Source organism: Anser cygnoides, chromosome 12 (assembly GCF_040182565.1).
Source record: "Anser cygnoides isolate HZ-2024a breed goose chromosome 12, Taihu_goose_T2T_genome, whole genome shotgun sequence".
Classification (NCBI taxonomy): Eukaryota; Metazoa; Chordata; class Aves; order Anseriformes; family Anatidae; genus Anser; species Anser cygnoides.
This window is the reverse complement of record NC_089884.1, coordinates 21343811-21355000: the sequence shown is the minus strand read 5'-3', so window position 1 is coordinate 21355000 and position 11190 is coordinate 21343811. Positions and strand designations below refer to the sequence as shown.

General features: G+C 36.6%; 1 long non-coding RNA gene across 3 annotated transcripts in view; it reads left to right on the top strand.

Moving 5' to 3' along the window:
• LOC125183923 (uncharacterized) overlaps positions 1 to 11190 on the top strand; it is a 106619-nt gene that overhangs the window by 47284 nt on the left and 48145 nt on the right. For all 3 annotated transcript variants that reach the window (XR_010834371.1, XR_007166726.2, XR_010834370.1), the window contains exon 6: positions 7609 to 7741. This is a non-coding gene — a long non-coding RNA (uncharacterized lncRNA). The remainder of the gene's footprint in view (positions 1 to 7608; positions 7742 to 11190) is intronic.

Here is an 11190-nt window from a genome sequence, read left to right as displayed (position 1 = left end):
ATAGTTACAGTACATTAGCAACTGCCACATCACATGGCGTAGCTATAACCTCCTGGCAAACATTTCAAGAAAATGAAGAAATACAGATAACCTATCACAACCTGCAGCATCTTATTTGCATGCATAAATATATAAGCAAAAAACTTGTTCTCCTACTTCAAGAGAATACAGAAACAGAACTGCCTAAAGGTCTGGACCAAAATATAAATGTAAAAACTAGGATAGGGCTTGATATTTTGTTTGACATCTCACGTGAGTTTGATATTAGACACCTGCTCAGTTCCTAAAAGGCTTAAGAGACAGTGTGGAAACAGGATGAGCCTTCTATATTTTTTCAAGATCATATCCTTTTATCTAGGGGAGGTTACCAGTACATTTCTCAGTCTTCTGAAAAATAATAATAATGACACAATATAAAGTTCTTCTGGGACTTGGGAGATCCAAGTAGGCATCCTAATCTTATTGTTTTTAAAAAAAGGAAAAAAATATAATTTTATTGTTGTTACTTTAATTAAGGTATGTATCATTTGCATAGCTTTTGTAGGTAGGGAGTGGAGCTCTGGAAATGCATGGCTCCTCTGCTTTAAACCCTTTCTCCAGGGCAGTCTGCACCCAAGGAGATGGAGACTTTTCAGAAGGAAAATCTGCTACATATGAATCCAAGTTTACAGTTGCTTTTAAACTGTAATCTGGCTTAACGCAGGTGCTATACAAGTAAGAATGCAGGTTTTAGTTTGTTGCATACATAGTGGGGCATGTACATAAATTCTGCAAAAGAAGGTTCATTGTAGATAATGCTAAGACTGCATTAATTCAGGCTGGTGGATAAAAACATGATAATATTTTAGCATTTCCATGTACTTTCAATAAAATAAGATAGGTTCCTCTTTCTAATCTGAACTGCAGTTCAGCCTTGTCACCTTTTACTTTGAAGATGTCTGGAGTTCATAGTAGTTTTGCAACTCAAGATCATGCATGCTGTAGTGCTGCAAAAGACAAGTTCAATTCTTTGTAAGAAAATACTAAAACAAGGAGGAAAAGGGGAAGAGGTTAAAAAAAAATAATCGGACCACCTTCTTTGATTTCCTTTCTTTGATATCTTCAGAAATAAAGCACAGCAGTACATAATTTTTTTTCTTTAGAGTCATAAAATGATCTAGCCTGTATGAACATTCCCTTTGAGTACAGGTTCATGATGTTACTTCTGAAAGTATTTCCTGAGCTGCAGTGTAGGTGTTAGACGTAGCTATTAATAGTTAAGAGCATAATAGATACATTAAGTGTGGACCATCCACATTACCTTGAATTTTCTGGGCTTTGGTGTGATATTTACAACATTCTTATCACCGTGGTATCTGAGCATCATGAAGCAATTATGATATTTTTTTAAATTTCCAGTTTAAAAAAATAAAAATCTACACAAAGCACATTGTATAGCCAGGAGATTGGAATATTTTCCTTTTTATCAGTTGCATTCTCCTGGGTGCTCCTGTGTCAAATGTTTCCCCTGAGAATGAACACCAGAGGGTTTAGATTTGTGTTAATTATTTGAGGCTTTCAGAAACCTTTTATTTACTTGGTAGATGTGTATTTTCCCAAGATTATAATTATTTTGGCTTTTTTTTCTCCTTCATTCTGTGTTTTCTGTTTTCTTTTCCTTTTTTTTTGGTAACATTTTGATTATTCCTATCATAGGTGCTCATTACCTTGTGTCTGCATGTCAGTGGTTCCCTAAAGCAAAAGCTTTTAAAAAGTTCTTTTTTCACTAGAAGAGCCCAGATTTTAGCCCTAATTCAGCAAGGCACTTAGCCATTTTGCCGTTTTGAAGCACAGGAATGTATTCACCCAATTGCGTTAGCCACATCCCACGGCCAGGTCTGCCATGCTTTTGCGATCTCTGTTTTAGTCTTATGCTAGTGTGATCATGCATCTTCCAAAGTGCTATTGGTATGTTTCCAGCTGTGTGGCTACACAGGCAAGCACAGCTGGGATGCAGCTGTCTGCACCTGACTACCTAGGCATGCTGTAATGCACATCTGCGCTTGTGCAGCCTCCACTGCCGCTTCACCTCCTAAGTTTTTCTTAGATTTAAGAGAACATTGTTCTTGACCCATCTAAATGAATATTTGATATCACATCAAAAATAGGCTGTGCAATGCCTTGACTGCCCTTCAGGATTGTCTGAGTGACAGCCATGGCAGGACATTTGACAGAAAGAGGGAATATTGCTAAGGTAACCCAACAAGATGCTGCAGTAAACTCTGCCCTGATTTCACTTTGTGTCCTACTGAACCTTGTGGCCATATGTAACATGAGCTAGGCAGTAAATTGAAGTGCACCTTCCATGAGTCCAGAGCAAAGAGGTAGTTGTGATTTATAACAGAAACCCTTGCTTCATTCTATTTCTTTTTTAATCTCTAGTTCCTACAGTTCACAGGTTTCCCTCTTGCAGTATGACTATGCATATACTGAAACTGATTATTTATGTATTTATTTTGCTCTAGAGTCCCTCTTTATTTTGATTTTTTAATTTTGCTGCATTGCAACTGCAATCTATTTTAGCAGCATACATGAAAAAGTTTTTTGGTTGTACAAACCTTGCTGCACATTCTTGAGAATCTTCCTGGTGTCTAAGCTGAGTACTTACATTGGTTCAGTTCTTTTACTGAATATGTCTAACATATTCAAACTAATGGTCAAACATATCCAAACCCAAACTAATGGTTTGGGTGGCCCCAACCATTTTCCATCTTGCTAGCAAACAGATTCTTGTGAATTATAGAAATGTACTTTGAGAATTTCTAAATAAAAATATCATTAAACAGAAGGCGAATCTCTAAACAGATTCACCACACAAGTAATAGAAAACTAACTCTACCTGCGTAACTGATCCCTAACAAAATTCTTTGAGAATTCCTCTGCTAAGGAGCTCCAGCTGGCATAAGCATGTCCATTCTAGCCTTTCTACCTTCTGTTCTGTGAGCCCTAGGTTATGTTTTCACTACATTACAGAAATATTTATGCTACCTCTCTAAACAAGTTGGGTCAGATTCTAAAAACACATTGGCCTTTTGGGGTGCTGCATGCTGCTAACCAGCTTACCCTGATATAACCAGTACCCCTGTGCTGAGTGATGCAGTGTGGATGTACACTTGGTATGCCAAAGGAAAAAAGATTATCTCCATTCTGTTACGTTTTTGCAGCATCCTGCAGCTGGGGGCACAGAACAGCTGTTCTGTTCTGGAGTGAGATGGGACATCTAAAGAGCAGGCCTAACTCATTCAGGGGTAAGTCCAGAGGACTAGAAATTCTTCCTCATAACCCTTACCAAGGGAACTTAAGTTTCAAAGAAAAGAATGGTATAGTTGCTGAAAGAAACATTCAGCACATTACAAGCAATGCAATTTTCATATTGTAAACAGTGTCAGCTCTTAAAAGATAACTTCCATTATAAAACTGACTGAGAAATGAAAAAAATCTTAAAACAGTCTATGTACTACATCAGTCCCTTGCAAAACTTTGCATAGTTAATTCAGATATTGTAAAGATAGAGAGTAATATAGGAGAATTTTACAGACTGTCCCAATTTTGCTACTTCTATAAAGCAAACACTCGTTCCCAAATAATTAAAGGTTTTTGAACTTATACATCTAATTCCTACCGTTCTTTTGTTTTGTTTTATTTCTTATTTTTATTTTTTAATTCAGTGCCTAATTCCCTTCACTCTAATCCACAGCTGTGCAAAGAAATAGGTTTCTAAGAATATTCAGGAGCGTGAATTTAAGGACAAGCTCTTCCAATACAGTCATATTCTGTCTCAAAAACAGTATAGAACTCTGCGTTAAGGAATAGTTTTAGACCTTTTTAATTTTTTTTTTTTGCAACAAGCTATAATAAATGTTGTTATCTACTCTAGCTGACTGAAATTGTTAAACTTGTCCTCTTTGATATTTTGTATATTACTAGAAAAGTGATAGCCACAGCAGAACTTTATCTCTAATACTTAGCTGTCAGAAAAGTATTTCTATTAAAAAAAAAATGATCTGTACATTAATGCTATTATTAATTTACAAATTATAAAGGCAAGCCAATAGAAATGTATACTTGCAACTACTTCTATAAACAGTATCCAAGTTCAATTCACAGTTATGATTGCTATCATGAGGCTGATTCATCCTTCTCTTATGAAAACATTTGCAAATATCTGCAATATTTAAAATTTTAGAATGGAGTACTGTTTGTCCAAGAACACCATATTCACAAGAGTTTCTATTAGTTAGTTGCTGTTTTCAGGTGTTAAAAGCTAGTGTGTGACCAATCAGAAAGCAAGAAACAAACTCTACAAGCCTTAGGTTGTGTCATGTTTGGTAGCTATAACAGTGCAGGTCACTCTTTCTTGTCCAGTGCTGCCACTGCACCTTTGCTTCTTCCTGGGATTTGCCAGCATTGGTTCTTGGGCAGTTGTGTGGTAGGCTAAGTCAGAAAATGTACCCAGCTGAAATGCCCTCTTTTCTTCCACCAGCTTGTCTCTATCAATACTCCCTTCACTTCATTCCTGCTGCATTTTGTCTATGCTACCCAGAAATTCCTATAAAGCCCAGTATCCTCTTCTATACTTCACTGTCTCTTCAGACAGGCTGGGTCCCTGATCTTGTTTGCTGCATAGCTCTGCCAGAATAACCTTTGCTTTTTCAGGAGAATGAGCAGTTGGAATGGAAAGCATAAAGCCATTGAGGCATGCTGCTGCCTAGTATAAAGCCATAGCCATAGGTGGTTCAATGAACTACATAAATAGAAAATTCTCCTAATGAACAATTTCTGAATCAACAATATGCCAAGAATTGTTCTCCCAAACAAAACAATAAATGCTTAGAAATTGTGAATGTGTGACAGACTTCAGGATCTGTGGATAAGCTACCTATGAGGGGAAAAAATGAGCTAAATTAACAAATGTTATTAATAATGAATTATCTGATCTTCTGTAGTCACAGCTATTTATACATAGTGATCACGAAAGGAAATTTAAAAAAAAAAAACAATACACTCGTTCCTTTTCCAAGTTCATGGTCTGTGTATCCTGCTTATTTAAAAAATAAAAATAAAAATATGTTGCAGTATTAAAAAGATTTACTGGGTTAGTAGTTGGAAAAGTGCTATGGGAATGACGAACGTTGTGAAACACTATCAGTTGTTTTTATAGCAGCTGCTCAAGATATTGCCTAAAGGTTTGGCGTTCTAGTGAGCCTAGAAATACTTAATGGAGAGTAAGAGGAGATAGAAAAACAAAACAAAAAATGAAACAAAACAAGAAAAAAGAAGCAAATGATGTTCTGAAATCTAGCAGACACCCAGTCTGTTGGTCTCTTAGAAAAGTCAGTGAAGACAGATATAGCAAAGATGTATATTAAAAAGGGCAATGTTATTTTTTTCACAAAATATGAACACTGCCAAAAAATCAAAATCTGTCAAACACTGCTAATCTCCCTAGGTTGTTTGGGAGTGCCACCAGAGATGCAACTTGTTTTGGTTTAGAAGATTCTACAATTCAGCAAGATATGGTTTTAGAAACATGATGATGTATTTTTCTTATAATTGTGGATTTACATCACTTTAATAGCTTCTCCTCTGTAGTCTGATATCTGAGCATGTCTCCCTATTATCTACCAATAATGCCTTCACTGTTTTCTTCCTGCTACAATTTCTGTCTACCTATAAATTCCCATAATCCCCTTTCCTTTTCCATACTTTTCTGTTTCTTCAACTGTCCTTAAGCAGGGCTTAGGAGACTATGATCACAGAGACTGGCCTCATTTTCCCCAGGAGCAATAATAGGGCAGGGAAGCTGAGTTCCCATTGCTCAGGAGCATTAGGAAGTGGTGGTCATCTTGGATGAGAGTAACATGTAAGAAGATTTTGGAAGTGTTGAAACACTGTGGTCACACTTTATGAGGTGGAATAAATCTTATCTTTCCCTTGATATCAACGATAGCATGGGGAAAAAGTGGCATATCCCCCGATGTACTTCTGCTTGTTTTAATGACGATGTACACACGTCCATCAGAATTTGGTTTGCTAGCTACTGAACCTTCTTTAAGAACTATATAGACAGACTTATATGTAGTAAAATTAAACACTCTGAAGATTTTTTTCATTAACTCCCCTCCCCCCCCCCCCCCAAGAGACTTATCCTTCCTCAGCTTTAACAAGTAAAATAAAATACTAGGTGTTTTTTCTGGCCCCTAACCCTCTCTTTTATCAACCTGGAGACAGGAAGTTCAGATGCCATTTTACTGTCCAATATTAACTAGTAGGAAGTTGCTAAGAAATTAATCGAATGTGGACTGCAGCTGAGTTGAATAACATCACACACCTACCTGTACTGTTCACTGGACTTGGTGCAAAGGTGGTTTCTGCCAATATGTTACCTGTTTTAATCTTATCTCACAGAAACAGGGAGAAGAAAGATACAACACACTACTCTGTAACTGAGCTGCTTCATAGGTGCTAGAGGCCTGAGGAATGGTCTTAACGCCATATGGAATGAATGTATACCATCTTACATTGCATTGCAAGAAATTCAGTTTGAATTTCATCACTCCTAAGGCACCTGGTTATTTGCAAAAGCATGTTGGCGTACATCTATTGCATAGATGAAGTTAAATTTGAGTACATATAATTAACAGCATTGTGCCTGGCCAACTGCAAGACCTGGTGAAAAAGTTAATGCTTGGGTCTTGTAGATCTCTGTTTCTTGTTTCAGCCCTCTGAGGTAGTGGTAGGAAACAGTATCTCTAAAACCTGTCAAATGTATCACTCTTCTAGTTCAAACGTTGACAAGTCTTGGTAAAGCACACTTTAAACAGATCTGTTCTTTGTCACTGCTATGACAGTAATACAAGAATCCAAAATCACAATGATTTTGGAACCCGGCAATACAAACTGCAAAAGCCTGATCTTGTTAGTGCTTACTTGGATAAGTATTTTAAAAAGGGGTATTTTTACACTAACATTTTCGAGAGTATTACGTCTTTGATCCTGAACCTCTTGTTTCTTTCGGATGTCTTGATTCTTATCTTAACTCTTCAAATATTCTCAATTTTTCTTGTGGCTCCCTAAGACTACTTGCTTAAGTTTCAAAGCCTTTTGCTAGAGATGCTGCCAAATTGTGTCTAGATACCCAATAACATGATCAGTCGCTACTCCCTTTCCACTGAGGTGAACGCCAAAGTCACAACGGATGTCTGAAAGAAGGAGATGCCATTTATTATCTCACTGGGCATTAAAGATAGAACTATATTTATTGTAAAAAGAATCTGATGGCAGAAGAAGCTGTTGAATGCTAATGGCGTCCCATAAGAAAACTGTACTAGAGACCATTTGCAACGATAGTATGTAATTTCTGATTTGACTGTGTAGTTAAAGTACTTGAAGCATTAGTTAAATCAGAAATCATGTGGCTTTTTGTATTCTTCTGGCCCCCTGTACACTGTTCCTAATAGGCATATTATAAAGTTCTATGCAATTTTTTGATTCATGCTTCTGAGTATTCCTAGTTCACTGATTTTTTTTTATTATTATTATTTTATTTTTTACTGTATCTTGATATAGTGAGAAGAAATTCCTAGCTCATGAATGACCAAAGGAAGTAAGTTCCTGTTCGGCTCAGGAAAGCAAGGTTCTGCCATTCACCATGTCAAAGGCTGAGTGTTCAAAACTAGACCCTGGTGATCTACCGTACTAGGTTAGTAAACATAAATACTTCTTTTTAACAAAATTGACACTAGAATTTCATGAATAGGAATAATGTCTGTCTGTAATAAAAGCTGCATTTTATGAGTTTACAGACTTTTGTACAAATTTTTTGATATTTCCAAGGACATGTGCCCTGTAACTGAATGTATTCAAGGTGAACATGATAATGATCAGATTTACTTTGCTTACTTTTCTGAAAGAGGGCAAATTTACTTCAAATTTGAACTTTAAGAACACAGTGCATAATGCACTGGGATTATTTTGCTCTCTGGACAGTATATTCCTAGGACTATTGGCTTGAAAAGAGTTGAGATTTGTCTCGAAGTTCAAAGAATCCTTCAAACTGCTGTCCATTCCATTCTGAAGCTCAAGGAGGCTTTTTAATTGTGACTGTCTAGGCACTGAGTTTGAAATTCACCCTGGCCACAGCAAGAAACAGGCTAATATCCATATGAAATTATTTAATGTCATGCAGTTATTGGTAATATAGCATTCTCATTGTTACCAAAATGTTACTGTTGAATCCAAGTCTCTATTGCTTTGCAGGTTCTGTGTAGAGATGCACACAATTCCTTCTTTCTGTATAATGCTGACTTTTCACAAACAAGATCGAATGAAGTATAGTGGCATTTCTCTGCCATTTTCTCTAAATTACCTTAAAATTTAAAGTAGGTGGAATATAAGCACCAAAAGAGTATCAATAGCATGTAAGCTTCTAGTGAGTAGGCAAATCTCGTTATTTTGTTATGTTCAGGTGCATACCTCTTAGAAAATGAAGATATAAGCCAATTTTCAGCTCCCTTGATAAAGCAATGTCTCCCTAATGGAACTAGGGAACATTAGACAGGTTTCTCAACACCTCCCAGAAGGCTGTATAAAAGACAGTCTCCTCCAGTTTTTAATATTATCTCTTTTTCTGTAGTAACAGTAACCTATATACAGTGTTTTCACCCCTTTACAGACTAATAATGAGTGAACGTTCATGTGGTCTGTTACACAACACTTAAGCTCTTATTTCACTGTCTGCAGTTATGTTCAGTAAGTACAATAAGAACATCATCTCAATTAACAGAGTACCTTTAGGGCTTTTCTTAGCCAACTATTCTAGCACGCTTGTCCATACTGTCATCAGTACCTAATCAACTAATGATGGCTGAAAATGAGGAAGGCCAATCCCAATAAATCCGAAGGATAGTAATTTTTCTCTTTTAATGCCCTTCTCCCTCCTTCTTCCTTCTTCCTACGGCACATTGCAGTAAATTAATGTCATAGTGGTTATTACAGTAGCACTGCTATGGCGAGTATTCAAGCAACGATCCTCGAATATTTTACCTCAGCATTTATTTGTCCATAAAATAAAACAGGATTTATTACAGTACTCTCTGGTTTGAGGAGTGCATGGACAGCAGCTGTGACAGCTCCTTATCACCACCACTACAGGTAAAGATATAGGGATATTTCCCTGAAGCTAAAGAGAAACAAGGAACATAGAAGTAAGTCAGCTGGGCAACCACAGTGTTACACAAATAGGCAAAGTAAATATAAGCATTAAAAAAAAATTGTACCTAATATGAAACCTAAGAAAAATCATTCATTAATTTTGTCCTTAAAAGGTGTCAGTAAATTAAAAAGGGTATTCATTGCTTTGGAGATTACTGTGTCCAAATCAGATATAGGATTTTGAGATCAAAAGATGGAAAGACAAATGTGAAGAATTATTGTTGCAAGCCCTTTTATGGTGAGTGTTGTTCACTTAAAAAATGAATGTCCCTGACTATTTGAAAGGCTCCACCTTAGAGAAAAAGCTCCCAGATTACAGCACGTTGGTTCGGAAGCCAGTCCTGTAGAGATATGACTGCTGGTATAGAGATATTCATAGTTTCAGCTGCATGTAAATTTCTGTGTGTCATTAACATCTCTGAGCTCTGTAATTAGGTCTCTCCTGATCTGGATATAGTTTCTCTACATTACGAGTATGTAAGCCTCTCTAGGGAAGCACAAGGCCAGCCTTCCAGGGTTTCCCTTTTCTGCTCCACAGTTTTGCTCTTATCTTGAGTAAGTACATCCTAGCAACTGCTTTGAGGTTATAGTGAGATCCCACTGGCAAGCATGAAAGGCTATAAAGCATTATCAGTCTGTGGCAGCACAGGTCTCTACCAGCACCATAGCTGGAGCAGCTCCTTCCTTTGCAGACTCTGTACATTTCTCTACCTAGCACTCCTCATTTTAAATATATTCTCTCAGTATTTGCATTCCCCAAATTGCTCTCCAATTTCCAATTATAGCTATGTTTTTATTTTTCCATCTGGTTTTTGGTAAAAGGAACAGACATTCTTACAATGCAAAAAGCATTTGTAAAAGCCTAGCAGTGTTTGAAAGAATGTTCTTTCAAACTTTCTACATAAATATTATTTTGTTAAATGAAATACAACGTATAAACCAAAATGCTTGTCCTTCTGTTCTACTTCTCACTGGTAAGCATCAGAGAGTGCAACTACAAAGGGAAAAATGGTTTATTAAAGGATGTTTGCATTTGGATTAGTTTGTTCAGAAGGCCTTGTCTTGTAGCATTATATCCAAGAAATGCTGCCCTCAATATAAGCAAGTGCTTGCTTTATGACCTGTCTATTTTTTGATTTTTTCCTGAATGCGGTTTATGCTTAGGTATAACAGAATATTGGATAATGAAGATAGAAAACCAATAAAAAGAAAAAAATATATACAGAATCGCTTAGAATGAATTCTGTGTGTAATTACTTGCATTTTTGCTAACTACTGTATAAACAACACTTTTAACAAGACAAATTGGAAACTTGAAGACAAATCTGCTTAGGGATATAGCTTCAATTTATTACACAATGATAACATAAAACTTTGTTTCTGCTGCGTTGCAGTCAATTTCCACTGAGCTCACAGTCTGAATGTGTGATTAATCATATGAGCACTGGGGTTGCCAATAAATACCAAAACCTTAAAACTATAACAACTTACTCATTTTGTGTGGTCATTCCAAATAGCTAAACAACCAGAAATTGTCAATGTACACCAAGATCAATGCTCCAGGGTCTCTACGTAAGATTGATTTCACTCTCTGAGGATTTCATCTCTCTCATCAACAAAAACATTTTGTCCTCCCTAAATAATCCAATCGAATGCCATCCTCCTGTGGAACAGTGAGAGGTTTAAATTGTTTGGATTAACCTCTGCTTTGAGGTGGCCTGGAAAGTCTCTGTAACTTTGTCAAATATAGCCTGGAGGGAGAACTGCTGTGTTTTGATATGTGCTAAAAATAAACAAATAAGGAGAGAGTCTAAAAATCATGTTGTACTTTAAGAATAACGTATGTGGGAGAAAATACATTTTAAAGCTCTTGCTTCTTACACAGAACATAATAATTGTCAGTGCATTCCTTCTTTTTAAGGACTGCAAGTTCCTTTC